This window comes from Aquarana catesbeiana, linkage group LG12 (genome assembly GCF_042186555.1).
Source record: "Aquarana catesbeiana isolate 2022-GZ linkage group LG12, ASM4218655v1, whole genome shotgun sequence".
NCBI classification, from domain to species: domain Eukaryota; kingdom Metazoa; phylum Chordata; class Amphibia; order Anura; family Ranidae; genus Aquarana; species Aquarana catesbeiana.
In genome coordinates this window covers 52,267,702-52,280,502 of record NC_133335.1, presented here as the reverse complement: position 1 = coordinate 52,280,502, position 12,801 = coordinate 52,267,702, and the positions used below count along the sequence as shown (strand labels likewise).

Sequence of the window (12,801 nt, the reverse complement as noted above, 5' to 3'; positions counted from 1 at the left end):
CAGGGTTTGATGTAGTAGTGAAGACACAAGTTAAGGATCTTTAAAGGCCTGAAAAAGATCTGGGAGTGTCTAACAGACTGTCCCATCACTTACTCTGAATTTCCCTGATAAGTCATAATCTAAACAGAACACGCCACAACAGTCTACAAAATGCTTCTTTCGTTTTACATTGCGATCAAAGGTTTATTGTAGGCAGAGAAAATAAAACCCCGAATACATTCCTGTATGTAGGCCGGTGCTGTTGAGCCCTGGTCCTGTAAAGCACACATGTGTGAGGAGGGAGCGGGGGGGGCGGGGCGAGGTCAGATGTGTGAGGAGGGAGCGGGGGGGGGGGGCGGGGCGAGGTCAGATGTGTGAGGAGGGAGCGGGGGGGGGGGCGGGGCAAGGTCAGATGTGTGAGGAGGGAGCGGGGGGGGGCGAGGTCAGATGTGTGAGGAGGGAGCGGGGGGGGCGAGGTCAGATGTGTGAGAAGGGAGCGGGGGGGGCGAGGTCAGATGTGTGAGGAGGGAGCGGGGGGGGGGGCGAGGTCAGATGTGTGAGGAGGGAGCGGGTGGGGGGGCGGGGCGAGGTCAGATGTGTGAGGAGGGAGCGGGGGGGGGGGGGGCGGGGCGAGGTCAGATGTGTGAGGAGGGAGCGGGGGGGGGGCGGGGCGAGGTCAGATGTGTGAGGAGGGAGCGGGGGGGGCGGGGCGAGGTCAGATGTGTGAGGAGGGAGCGGGGGGGGCGGGGCGAGGTCAGATGTGTGAGGAGGGAGCGGGGGGGGCGAGGTCAGATGTGTGAGGAGGGAGCGGGCGGGGGGCGGGGCGAGGTCAGATGTGTGAGGAGGGAGCGGGGGGGGGCGCGAGGTCAGATGTGTGAGGAGGGAGCGGGGGGGGGGCGCGAGGTCAGATGTGTGAGGAGGGAGCGGGGGGGGGGCGCACGGTCAGATGTGTGAGGAGGGAGCGGGGGGGGGGGGGGGCGGGGCGAGGTCAGATGTGTGAGGAGGGAGCGGGGCGAGGTCAGATGTGTGAGGAGGGAGCGGGGGGGCGGGGCGAGGTCAGATGTGTGAGGAGGGAGCGGGGGGGGGGGGCGCGAGGTCAGATGTGTGAGGAGGGAGCGGGGGGGGGGGGGGGGCGAGGTCAGATGTGTGAGGAGGGAGCGGGGGGGGGCGAGGTCAGATGTGTGAGGAGGGAGCGGGGGGGGGCGAGGTCAGATGTGTGAGGAGGGAGCGGGGGGGGGGCGAGGTCAGATGTGTGAGGAGGGAGCGGGGGGGGGCGAGGTCAGATGTGTGAGGAGGGAGCGGGGGGGGGGCGAGGTCAGATGTGTGAGGAGGGAGCGGGGGGGGGCGAGGTCAGATGTGTGAGGAGGGAGCGGGGGGGGGCGAGGTCAGATGTGTGAGGAGGGAGCGGGGGGGGGCGAGGTCAGATGTGTGAGGAGGGAGCGGGGGGGGGCGAGGTCAGATGTGTGAGGAGGGAGCGGGGGGGGCGAGGTCAGATGTGTGAGAAGGGAGCGGGGGGGGGCGAGGTCAGATGTGTGAGAAGGGAGCGGGGGGGGGCGAGGTCAGATGTGTGAGGAGGGAGCGGGGGGGGGCGAGGTCAGATGTGTGAGGAGGGAGCGGGGGGGGGGCGAGGTCAGATGTGTGAGGAGGGAGCGGGGGGGGGCGAGGTCAGATGTGTGAGGAGGGAGCGGGGGGGGGGCGAGGTCAGATGTGTGAGGAGGGAGCGGGGGGGGCGAGGTCAGATGTGTGAGGAGGGAGCGGGGGGGGGCGAGGTCAGATGTGTGAGGAGGGAGCGGGGGGGGGGCGAGGTCAGATGTGTGAGGAGGGAGCGGGGGGGGGCGAGGTCAGATGTGTGAGGAGGGAGCGGGGGGGGGCGAGGTCAGATGTGTGAGGAGGGAGCGGGGGGGGGGGGGCGAGGTCAGATGTGTGAGGAGGGAGCGGGGGGGGGGCGAGGTCAGATGTGTGAGGAGGGAGCGGGGGGGGGCGAGGTCAGATGTGTGAGGAGGGAGCGGGGGGGGGCGAGGTCAGATGTGTGAGGAGGGAGCGGGGGGGGGCGAGGTCAGATGTGTGAGGAGGGAGCGGGGGGGGGCGAGGTCAGATGTGTGAGGAGGGAGCGGGGGGCGAGGTCAGATGTGTGAGGAGGGAGCGGGGGGCGAGGTCAGATGTGTGAGGAGGGAGCGGGGGGCGAGGTCAGATGTGTGAGGAGGGAGCGGGGGGCGAGGTCAGATGTGTTACAATTTAACCTTGTATTAGGCTCCTTACACATTAGCTGACTCCAAATTTGTGGAGTTTTCTTTGCAACTGGAGCCTGGCTGATACAACTTTGATAAGACTTTTACACTCCGGTATTGAAGTTCTGTCAAAGTCTGATCAAAGTAGCGCAGGAACCTTTTCTGAAGTCGCAGTGATCAGTAGCGTCAATTAGAACGGTTCTCATACGTGGCATTTCACACATCAGATCCTAAGTCACACAAGTATGAAAGGAACCCAAACCCCCCGTTCACACCGGTGCAACTGGCCATGTGATTTGACAGTTCAAATCACAACCTGTCAGCAATGGAACCGCTCAAACCAATGTGACTCAGACTACGCAGTGCCATACCGTTTTCAAAAAAAAAAACTTCCTTTACTAGCCTTTTGCGATTTTAGATGCAACTTGCACAGACATCTGTGTATTAAGTGGCACACATAGGAGGTCAGCCAAGTAGCACCTGAAATCACACTGACCTGCTACTTCAAATGAAGTAACATTAATGTGAACCAGGGCTTAGTGTCCCATGAAAGGAATTCATTTGTGTTACAGCACAATGATATGATGAGCCGCCTGCTGCAAGAGGGACTGTTGAAGGGAGTCCCAAGACTCACTAGAGTTGAACAGACATGCAGATACTTGTTTGGTGGTCTGCACACTTGTCCATAGCTGTGATTAGAGATCAGAGCCCGTCCTGCCTGTTCTGGAAGAGTCACATGATGACACAAAGGTGTGTCCACAGAGACGATCGCTGTATTGGCACCATTGGGTTTAACCCCATTAAATCAGCCATACACACTGAAGGGCCCTCATAGGACATCGCAGCCGGTAAATCTAGAGAAGATTGTGGCAGATCTAAGATTAGAACATGTGTAGCAAGCTTTATGCTCCCTACACAATCTGATTGTACAATCAACTTTAGATTTACCTATACTGTGTATTAAGAGGACCTCTCTATACCATCCAATCATGCAGGGCCTTGCACTGCATAGTCGGTGGCAGATCTGAAGCTGGATTTACACCATACAAGCCTAGATAGATCTTCCATAGTACAAGGACCTGTCTGATCTGATTGCCTATAGCACATAGATTGTTGAGTCTGGAGAAGGATGTGTAGAGTTTGTACAATCAGATTGCACAGCGTTAGATCTCTATACACAGCTCTGCCATGTAGGGGACTGCCTGCAGGTGAGATGCTTAGGCTTGTCCTCATAGTACATAGCAGATCTAAAGCATAGCGTAATCAGATTGTATAGTGTATGGCTTAATAAAACAAACTGCAATGTGCAGCAAGCTCACCCACCCCCAGAGCTCAGCATGTAAGCAGCAGAAAAACCGTGCAATGATAATCTGCACATGTATGCCCAGCATTCTAAAAGCAGGCGTAAAATCCCAACAAAGACATCTGCACAATGGCGCTCACGTAAACAGCAGCGCACTACACTCACCTGTCCGTCTCGCAGCCTGCCTCTGTCCCAGCACAGCACTCAGATTTATTCACCAAATCCCCGCCCACCCGCGACTCTGATTGGCTGCCGCGCCTGTCGCTTGGGCTCCCGCTGGTCACGTTCTAATCAGACAAGAAGCTCTTCACGTGACGCTCTGACTGTCACATGATCCCCCCCTGTATGAATCATGACATGTAAACAGCAGTGTCAATGGTCATAGGTCGGGCATGCGCAGTGTGATGATGTCTGAATCTGATACACACCCTGTAATGTCTGTGTGCGTGAGGGGGGGGAAGAAAACTCAGTATTTACTGCACGAGATTTTATTCTTTTGCTGCCAGATCATTTCTTGCACACGTTTAAACAAACATCATTTTAGGCGTGGAGTTTACATAAAGTCCCCAAATAGTATTTTCTGAAAGCCCTAGAGAATAAAGTAGAGGTTGTTCCATTTTTTAATGTCACACAATATTAGCGCAATGGTTTAGGAAACGCAACATTTCAGTGAAAAATAGACTAAAGTCACTTTTAGTGCACAATAATATAAAAGATTACCCATTTTTGAGTAATATATAAAAGATGAGGTTGCGCTGGCTTAAGGCTTATAATTGCGTGCGCCTGTGAGAAAGTGTCTGCATTCAGTACCCTATATATAGTTACATAGTTAGTAAGGTTGAATAAAGACACCAGTCCATCCAGTTCAACCTGAGTGAGTGTCTACAATTGTCCCTATCCCCGCACATTGTGTCCTATTAATCACCTAAGCCCCGAACCATTTTGCTGGCCAAAGACCAGAGCACTTTTTGCGATTCGGCACTGCGTCGCTTTAACTGACAATTGTGCGGTCGTGTGACGTGGCTCCCAAGCAAAATTGATGTCCTTTTTTCCCCACAAATAGAGCTTTCTTTTGGTGGTATTTGATCACCTCTGTGGCTTTTATTTTTTGCGCTATAAACAAAAATAGAGCCAGAATTTTGAAAAAAACGCATTATTTTTTACTTTTTGCTATAATAAATATCCCCAAAAATATATAAAAAAGCAATTTTTTTCCTCAGTTTAGGCCGATAGGTATACTTCTACATATTTTTGGTAAAAAAAAATCGCAGTAAGTGTTTATTGATTGGTTTGCACAAAAGTTATAGCATCTACAAAATAGGGGTTAGCTTTATGTCATTTTTATGAATATTTTTTTTTTTTACTTGTAATGGCGGTGATCTGCGATTTTTATCATGACTGCGACATTATGGCAGACACATTGGACAATTTTGACACATTTTTGAGACCATTGTCATTTTTACCGCAATCAGTTCTATAAAATTGCACTGATTACTGTAAAAATGACACTGGCAGTGAAGGGGTTAACCACTAGGGAGCTAGGGAGGGGTTAAGTGTGTCCTGGGGAGTGATTCTAATTGTTGGGGGCATGGCTACGAGTGACACATCACTGATCATCGCTCCCGATCACGGGGAGCTGTGATCAGTGACAGTGTCACTAGGCAGAACGGGAAGATGCTTGTTTACACAAGCATCTCGCCGTTCTTCAGCTCCGTGAGACGATTGTGGGTATTCCCACGGCAATCGAGTCCACGGGACCCGCAATCCTACTCACAGAGCTCCTGGCAGGGTCACGTGCCGCTGGTGGCGCGCACATGACCACAAGACGGCAAATTCAAAGGGACACACCTGTACGCCCATTTGCTCATTCTGCCGACGTATATGTACATGCAGCAGTCGGCAAGTGGTTAAGATGCTCATCTATTATATTATTATAACACTGTCAATTTACGCAGCACTCAACACATACATTGCTCCCTACCCTCAAGGAGCCCACAGTCCAAGGTCCCCAACTCACATACATATACTATGGCCAATTTTGGACAGAAGCCAGTTAACCTACCAGCATGTTTTTGGAGTGTGGGAGGAAACCGGAGTACCCATAGTCTCCATAGGCGATGCTTTAAATGCCCCTACATCAGTTTAGAGTTCACCATGAACAATGGGCCTAGATTTACCGATCTCACTCCAGTATGCATGATGATATGTAACATGTGAAGCATCGAACATAGGAGAGGGGGAGGAAGCGCAGTTGCCCCTGGCGCAAAATTTAGAGGAGAGCTGTCCCAAGTGTGCTGGGTCCCAGGGTTGTCTTTAATGGGACGTAAAAAGCCCCTTGTTGTCATGGAGAGTCCAGGTTCAATGGCTGCAGGAGTGCGTCAGCAAACAGCAGCATCCTTGGGATGCAGGCGAGTGAGTGTGTGGCCCCGCAGATGGAGGCAGTAGGGAAGGTGAACAGCAAGGGCAGATATGCCTGAGAGCCCGGGTGGGAGAAGAGCTCCACCGCCTCCTTGATCCCCCTCTCTCTCATCCCCCCTCTGTCTCTCACCCCCTTTCTCTCAGCCCCCCTCTCTCTTTCATCCACCCATCTGTCTCTCACCCCCCCTTCTCTCTCTCCCCCCTTTCTCTCAGCCCCCCCCTCTCTCTCATCCACCCATCTGTCTCTCACCCCCCCTTCTCTCTCACCCCACTTTCTCTCAACCCCACTTTCTCTCTCAGTCCCCCTCTCTCATCCCCTCTTCCTCTCTCTCACCCCCTTTCTCTCAACCCCCTTCTCTCTCTCACCCCCTCTCTCTCTCATCCCCCCTCTGTCTCTCACCCCCCTTTCTCTCAGCCCCCCTCTCTCATCCCCCCTCCCTCTCTCCCAGCCCCTTCTCTCTCACCCCCCTTTCTCTCAACCCCACTTTCTCTCTCAGTCCCCCTCTCTCTCACCCCCTCTCTCACCCCCCTTTCTCTCAGCCCCCTTCTCTCTCTCACCCCCATCTCTCAGCTCCCTTCTCTCTCACCCCCCATTTCTCTCTCAGCCCCCCTCTCTCTCACCCCCTTTCTCTCAGCCCCCCTCTCTCTCACCCCCTTTCAGCCCCCCTCTCTCAGCCCCCCTCTCTCACCCCCTCCCTTTCTCTCAGTCCCCCTCTCTCTCTCTCTCTCATCCCCCTCCCTCTCTCTCACCCTCCTGTCTTTTACCCCTCTCTCGCCCCCCCTCCCTATCTCACCCCCAGTCTCTCAGCTCCTCCCTCTCAGCCCCTCCACTCTCAAGTGGAAGTTAACTGTACACACGGTCAAATTTTCCGATGGAAAAAGTGCGATCGGATTGTGTTGTCGGAAATTCCGATCGTGTGTGGGCTCCATCGGACTTTTTCTGTCCACATTTCCGACACACAAAGTTTGAGAGCAGGATATAAAATTTTCCGACAACAAAATCTGATCGTTTAAATTCCGATTGTGTGTACACAAACCCGACGCACAAAGTGCCGCGCGTGCTCCGAATAAGTTAAGAGACGAAAGCTATTGGCTACTGCCCCGTTTATAGTCCCGACGTATGTGTTTTACGTCACCGCGTTCAGAACGATTGGATTTTCGAACAACTTTGTGTGACCGTGTGTATGCAAGACAAGTTTGAGCCAACATCCGTCTGAAAAAATCCGACAGATTTTGTGGTCGGAATGTCCGATCAATGTCCGACCGTGTGTATAGGGCATAAGTGTTCTGTACTGATCACCCCTGTGTTTATTCTTAATTGAAGCATAGTAAACTACGTGAATGAACAGGAAGCTGCTCAGCAAAGCTCACTTCCCATTCGTTCACTGTCCAGTGCAGCTGAGGCTACAAAGAAAGGGAATGGGAAATCTCTGTCCTCAATCCCTTACTCTCTGTTTAGACCCTTGATATTTCACCAGAGCCCCCCAATAGGGCTACAATAAAAATAGAAAATAATAATAATGATAATATTGTAAAAAATAATTAAAAAAAAATTGTAAAAAATAATTTTAAAATATTAAAAATAAAAACTACTGACACCATCCTGCCCTACTGACACCAATCTCCACTCTACTCAATCGACACTGTCCACTGCTCTGCTGATATAAACGCATGTGTGTTTGTGCTGTGGGGTGCACACCCTAATTCAATAGGCTGCGCACACCAATGCTGTACCATCAACTCTAGGTTCACTAAAACTATGCAATACAAGGACCTACCTAATCTATCCGATCAGGGAGGAACTACATAGCTGTTGGACAGTCCAAAGGACATTGTACAATCAGATTGTAACATATATGAACAAAGTATCTCAGTGCTGCTAAATACTGAAAAGCAGTCAATAATATTCCTCCTTGGGAGATCCACTCAGTTTGACTTAGCCCCCTTTCACACTGATGCCGCGTACACATGAGCCGACTTTTCGGATGCCGCGTACACACGAGCCGACTTTTCGGCCGGACTGGTCCGACGGACCGAGTCCGGCGGACAATCCGATCATGTGTGGGCTTCATCGGACCTTCAGTGGACTTTTCCAGTAGAAAATCTGACGGACTTTAGATCTGAAACATGCTTCAAATCTTTACGTCATAACTCCACCGGACCCAGAAATCCGCTCGTCTGTATGCTAGTCCGATGGACAAAAACCGTGATCGTGTGTAGGCAAGTCCGTTCTTTCAAAAGTCCGTCGAAAGTCCGTCGGACCAGTCTGGTCGAAAAGTCTGCCCGTGTGTATGCGGCATAGTACATTTTCCTGCATTTTTACTCTGTAAGAAAAAGGCAAGAAAAATGTTTCCCTTTAAATTCTATGGGACTTTTCACATCACTGCGCTGTGGATACAGTGCGTTTTGAAAAGTCCTGCATGCTGCATCCTTGGTGTGATGTTGAAAGCTGCACCAAAAACGCAGATTCCCATTAAAATTAATGGAAATCGTGGTTAAAAACTCACTGCGATTTGCGTTTTTGAGTCACATGTCTATTTTTCACGGGTGCAGGCGACACAAAAAACACATATGAAACACAGTAAAATCGCGGTAAAAATGCATATGTGTTTTTACTGTGATTTTGCTACAGAGCAGTGTGAAAAGGGTCCTAAATCTGATCGAAAACTAAATCGATCAGAAGGGAAGTTATGGCTATTTTATTGATAGCTGATTCCATCATTTTGATTGATTCAAACACCAATCAGATAAGATTGAAGTGTATATGGCCACCAGTAGGCTCACCGTGGAAAAATACATGCCCCAAAGATGCGTGAGGATGCCATTAAGCATTATGCTGGCTCAAGACAGCGGCACCACCTGGCACACAGTTCAAGCCCAGCTGAATTTAGAGCTTATGTCATAGTGGCCATGTATTCACAGCATATCTGCAGATTATAGCAGATTATACGCCAAAGGGACCCCTCCGGCGCTGTGACGGCTGCAGTGTCCCTTGTTACTCCACTGCCACTGTTAACATCTTTGGCCATTCTTCTTCTAGGATCGGCATCTTTGTCCATCTTGACTGGTATGAGCACGGGCAATAATTCATCCTGGCACTGGACAGATTGCGGGATAGTACACTGAGCTGTGCATGCACATAGAAAACATTGCTAGCAGGTAAGCCTCTTTTTTTTCCAGAAGCAACATACTGTCTCATCCATGCTCTCCTACTACCAGCAGTGCTTTTAATTAGAATAATTAAAATAATTTCCTAAGTGCCACTGTGGCGGAGTGCCCATTTCCTCACCATGCTCAGATATAGGTGCAGGCCCCTTTAATTCCTTTTCCAGCAACTCTTTGGGTTCCTGGACATGCCAATAGAGTAGACATTCTGTATCTTTCCTCCTTCAGCAGCTGATGAGGCAGATGCAGCTGGGCAAGTGTTCTACAGTCAGGTGAGCAACCCTCCATTGTCAGAACAGGCGAGGGGGGCAGCCCAGTAGGAGCCTAATAGCACAGATTTTGTAGGTTTGCCCACTTACAAAGAAATGAAGGGTCTATAATTTTTATTATAGGTGTATTTTAAATGATAGAGACAGAAAACCAACCAAAAATCCAGAAATAATCTATGATGATACCAGTGTTATAAATTGAGTTGCAGTTCAGTGAGTAAAATAAGTATTTGATCCCCTACCAACCAACAATAATTTTGGCTCCCACAGACTGGCTATAGTATGTGCTCATGTGGTACACAGATTAGTTCTGTCAATTTAAGAAGGTGCTCCTAACGACAACTCGTTATGTGTATAAGACACACCTGTCCACAGAATCTCTTTCTTCCATTTAAACCTCACCATCATGGGCAAGACCAAAGAGCTGTCAAAGGATGTTAGGGACAAGATGGTAGACCTGCTCAAGGCTGGAATGGGCTACAAGACCAACAGCAAGAAGCTTGGTGAGAAGGAGACAACTGTTTGATTATTATTCACAAATGGAAGAAATAAAAAATAACCATCAATCGCCCTCGGTCTGGAGCTCCATGCAAAATTTCGCCTCATGGGGTAAGTATGATCATGAGATAAGTGAGGGATCAGCCCAGAACTACATGGGAGGTGCTTGTGAATGATCTCAAGGCAGTTGGGACCACAGTCAACAAACAAACCATTGGTAACACAATACGTCACCATGGATTGAAATCCTGCAGCCCCAGCAAGGTACCCCTCCTCAAGAAGGCACATGTACAGGCCCATCTGAAGTTTGCCAATGAACATCTAAATGATTCAGAGAAGGAATGGGAGAAAGTGCAGTGGTCAGATGAGACCAAAATTGAGCTCTTTGTCATTAACTCGACTCGTTGTGTTTGGAGGAAGAAAAATGCTGACTATGACCCTAAGAACACCATCTCTACAGTCAAGCACAGAGGTGAAAACATTATGCTTTGGAGCTGTTTCTTTGCCAAAGGTACAGGTTTACTTTGCCGCATTGAGGGGCCAATGGCCGGGCCATGTATTGTAAAATCTTGGATTAGAACCTTCTTCTCTCAACCAGAACACTGAAGATGGGTCGTGGATGGGTCTTCCAGCATGACAATGACCCAAAACATACAACCAAGGCAACAAAGGAGTGCCTGAAAAAGAAGCACATTAAGGTCATGGAGTGACCTAGCCAGTCTCCAGACCTTAATCCATGGAAAATTTATAGAGGGAGGAGAAAACTTTGAGTTGCCAGGGACAACAAATAAACCTTAAGGATTTAAAGGAGATCTGTAAAGAAGAGTGGACCAGAATCCCTCCTGAGATGTGTGCAAACCTGGACAACAACTACAAGAAACATCTTACCTCTGTGCCTGCCAACAAGGGTTTCTCCACCAAGTACCAAGTTGTGTTTTGCTTGGAGATCAAATGCTTATTTTACTCACTGAACTGCAACTCAATTTATAACATTTGTATCATGTGTTTTTTTCTGGATTTTTGGTTGATATTCTGTCTCTATCATTTAAAATACACTTATGATAAAATGTATAGACCCTTCATTTCTTTGTATGTGGGCACACTTACAAAATCTGCAGGGGATCAAATAATTATTTCCCCCACTGTATATGTGTGTATACTATATATATATATATATATATATATATATATATATATATATATATACAGTGTATATATTGTGACAGTACAAGGCCCTGCCATTGTGTGAAAGTCTGAAAAAGGGACACAGGGTTAGCATGAGTGTGGGTCTCTGGAATACTGATTTTAAGCTGAGAATGGTGGTTTTTCAACTTTCTCTGGGTTGTGGTATTCTCAGATTGGGTTCTGGGGTTTGGAGACTTTGAAGCAATATATACAGTGTATATATTGTGACAGTACAAGGCCCTGCCATTGTGTGAAAGTCTGAAAAAGGGACACAGGGTTAGCATGAGTGTGGGTCTCTGGAATACTGATTTTAAGCTGAGAATGGTGGTTTTCCACTTTCTCTGGGTTGTGGTATTCTCAGATTGGGTTCTGGGGTTTGGAGACTTTGAAGAGCTTTGGAAGGGAAGAAGCCTTCAACCCAATGTCCAGGTTTTGCTGAAGACCAGCAGGGTGCGTCTACAGGTGAACGCAGCCATTAGGAGACAGGTGTGCTCTGCTCAGGGACAAAACCCCATGCTGGAGTCTGGAGGTTCCCTGTCCAGAGAGCTGAGAGAGTGAAGACGGCTAAGCAAGTCTGGAGAACTGAGACAGTCAAGGCGAGTCCAGAGGACTGAGGGAACCTAGAGGATTCAGAGGACTGAGAAAGTCCAGGTGTAAGAGTCCACGGCTTACTACGCATGCACCAATGACGCGTTGCCGCAAGAGGAAATCCGTGCAAACTGAGCATGTGCCCAAGACGCCTCAGGGAGCCACCCCGCACCTGCGCAGAAGACTTGATGGAAAAGGGCGGGAAAATACCCAGGAGGCACACAGGAAGTGACATCAACCTGATGAAACAAGGTGGGAAAATGCCCAGGAGGCGCACAGGAAGTGACCTCAAACATAAGCCCAGCCCAGACACTGCCAAATTGCTGGATTATCTTCAGGACCCCTTGTTCCTGTGCTAGTGTGTGATCTGTCTGTGTGTGATTGCTTCTCGGCCTTTTGGCTAAGATCAAGTGTAGTATCTGTTCTTATCAGTTGCCAGAAGAGGCGCTATGTCACTCCCGAGTGTGGGGAGGGCAGATGCAAATCCAATGGTGTCATTGCACGTGGAAGGGCGGTTTCGGTAGTGGTCAGGGTCTGGACGTCCTTTGTTGGCGTCAGCATGGTCGAGTCTGAGCCATCCGAAAGGGTGCTCCTGGTGAGGATGGGTGCTGCATCTTGGTCTGATCCAGAGGGATGGGTCCCTGGCCTTCTGGCCTAGATTGGGGTAGTTCTAGCCCTGGACAGTTTTTCGGGAGAGAACGCTTGCTTGCCTACAGCAGCGGGGCAGAGCGGTTAGTACTTCCCGAATGGAGAGTGATGGATGAAGGGCGCGTGATCAATTGCTCACATCAAAACATGTAAAAATTTATTCATATGAAAATAAAAGCAAATAAAAGCAATTAAATAATGCCAATACTACGTATCAATACAAACAGGTAACAAAATATAAAAAACATGGAAATTAAAAATGGGTTAAAAGTATCATGAGCCCATATTGAGGCGGGTGTTTTATTTTCATATGAATACATTTTTACACGTTTTGATGTGAGCAATTGATCACGCGCCCTTCATCCATCTCTCTCCATATAGCCATACCTGACCACCCCGGGGTCAATTTCTGGGCAGCGGGACATGCAACACCATCTCTTTTAGCTTTGCTATAGTTCACAATACTACTCTTCTCAAACCCAAACAGACCCTCACAAGCACAGGAGTAATCTTTCCTTGT

General features: G+C 49.4%; 1 protein-coding gene and 1 pseudogene across 1 annotated transcript in view; one reads left to right on the top strand and one right to left on the bottom strand.

Moving 5' to 3' along the window:
* LOC141114229 (progranulin-like) overlaps positions 1 to 3,747 on the bottom strand; it is a 29,093-nt gene extending 25,346 nt beyond the window's left edge. The window contains exon 1 of the mRNA XM_073607793.1: positions 3,676 to 3,747. The gene's annotated coding sequence lies outside the window, so the exon portion shown is untranslated. The remainder of the gene's footprint in view (positions 1 to 3,675) is intronic.
* An 8,266-nt stretch (positions 3,748 to 12,013) lies between these two features.
* On the top strand, positions 12,014 to 12,123 carry LOC141114631 (U2 spliceosomal RNA; annotated as a pseudogene).
* The last annotated feature ends 678 nt before the right edge of the window (positions 12,124 to 12,801 follow it).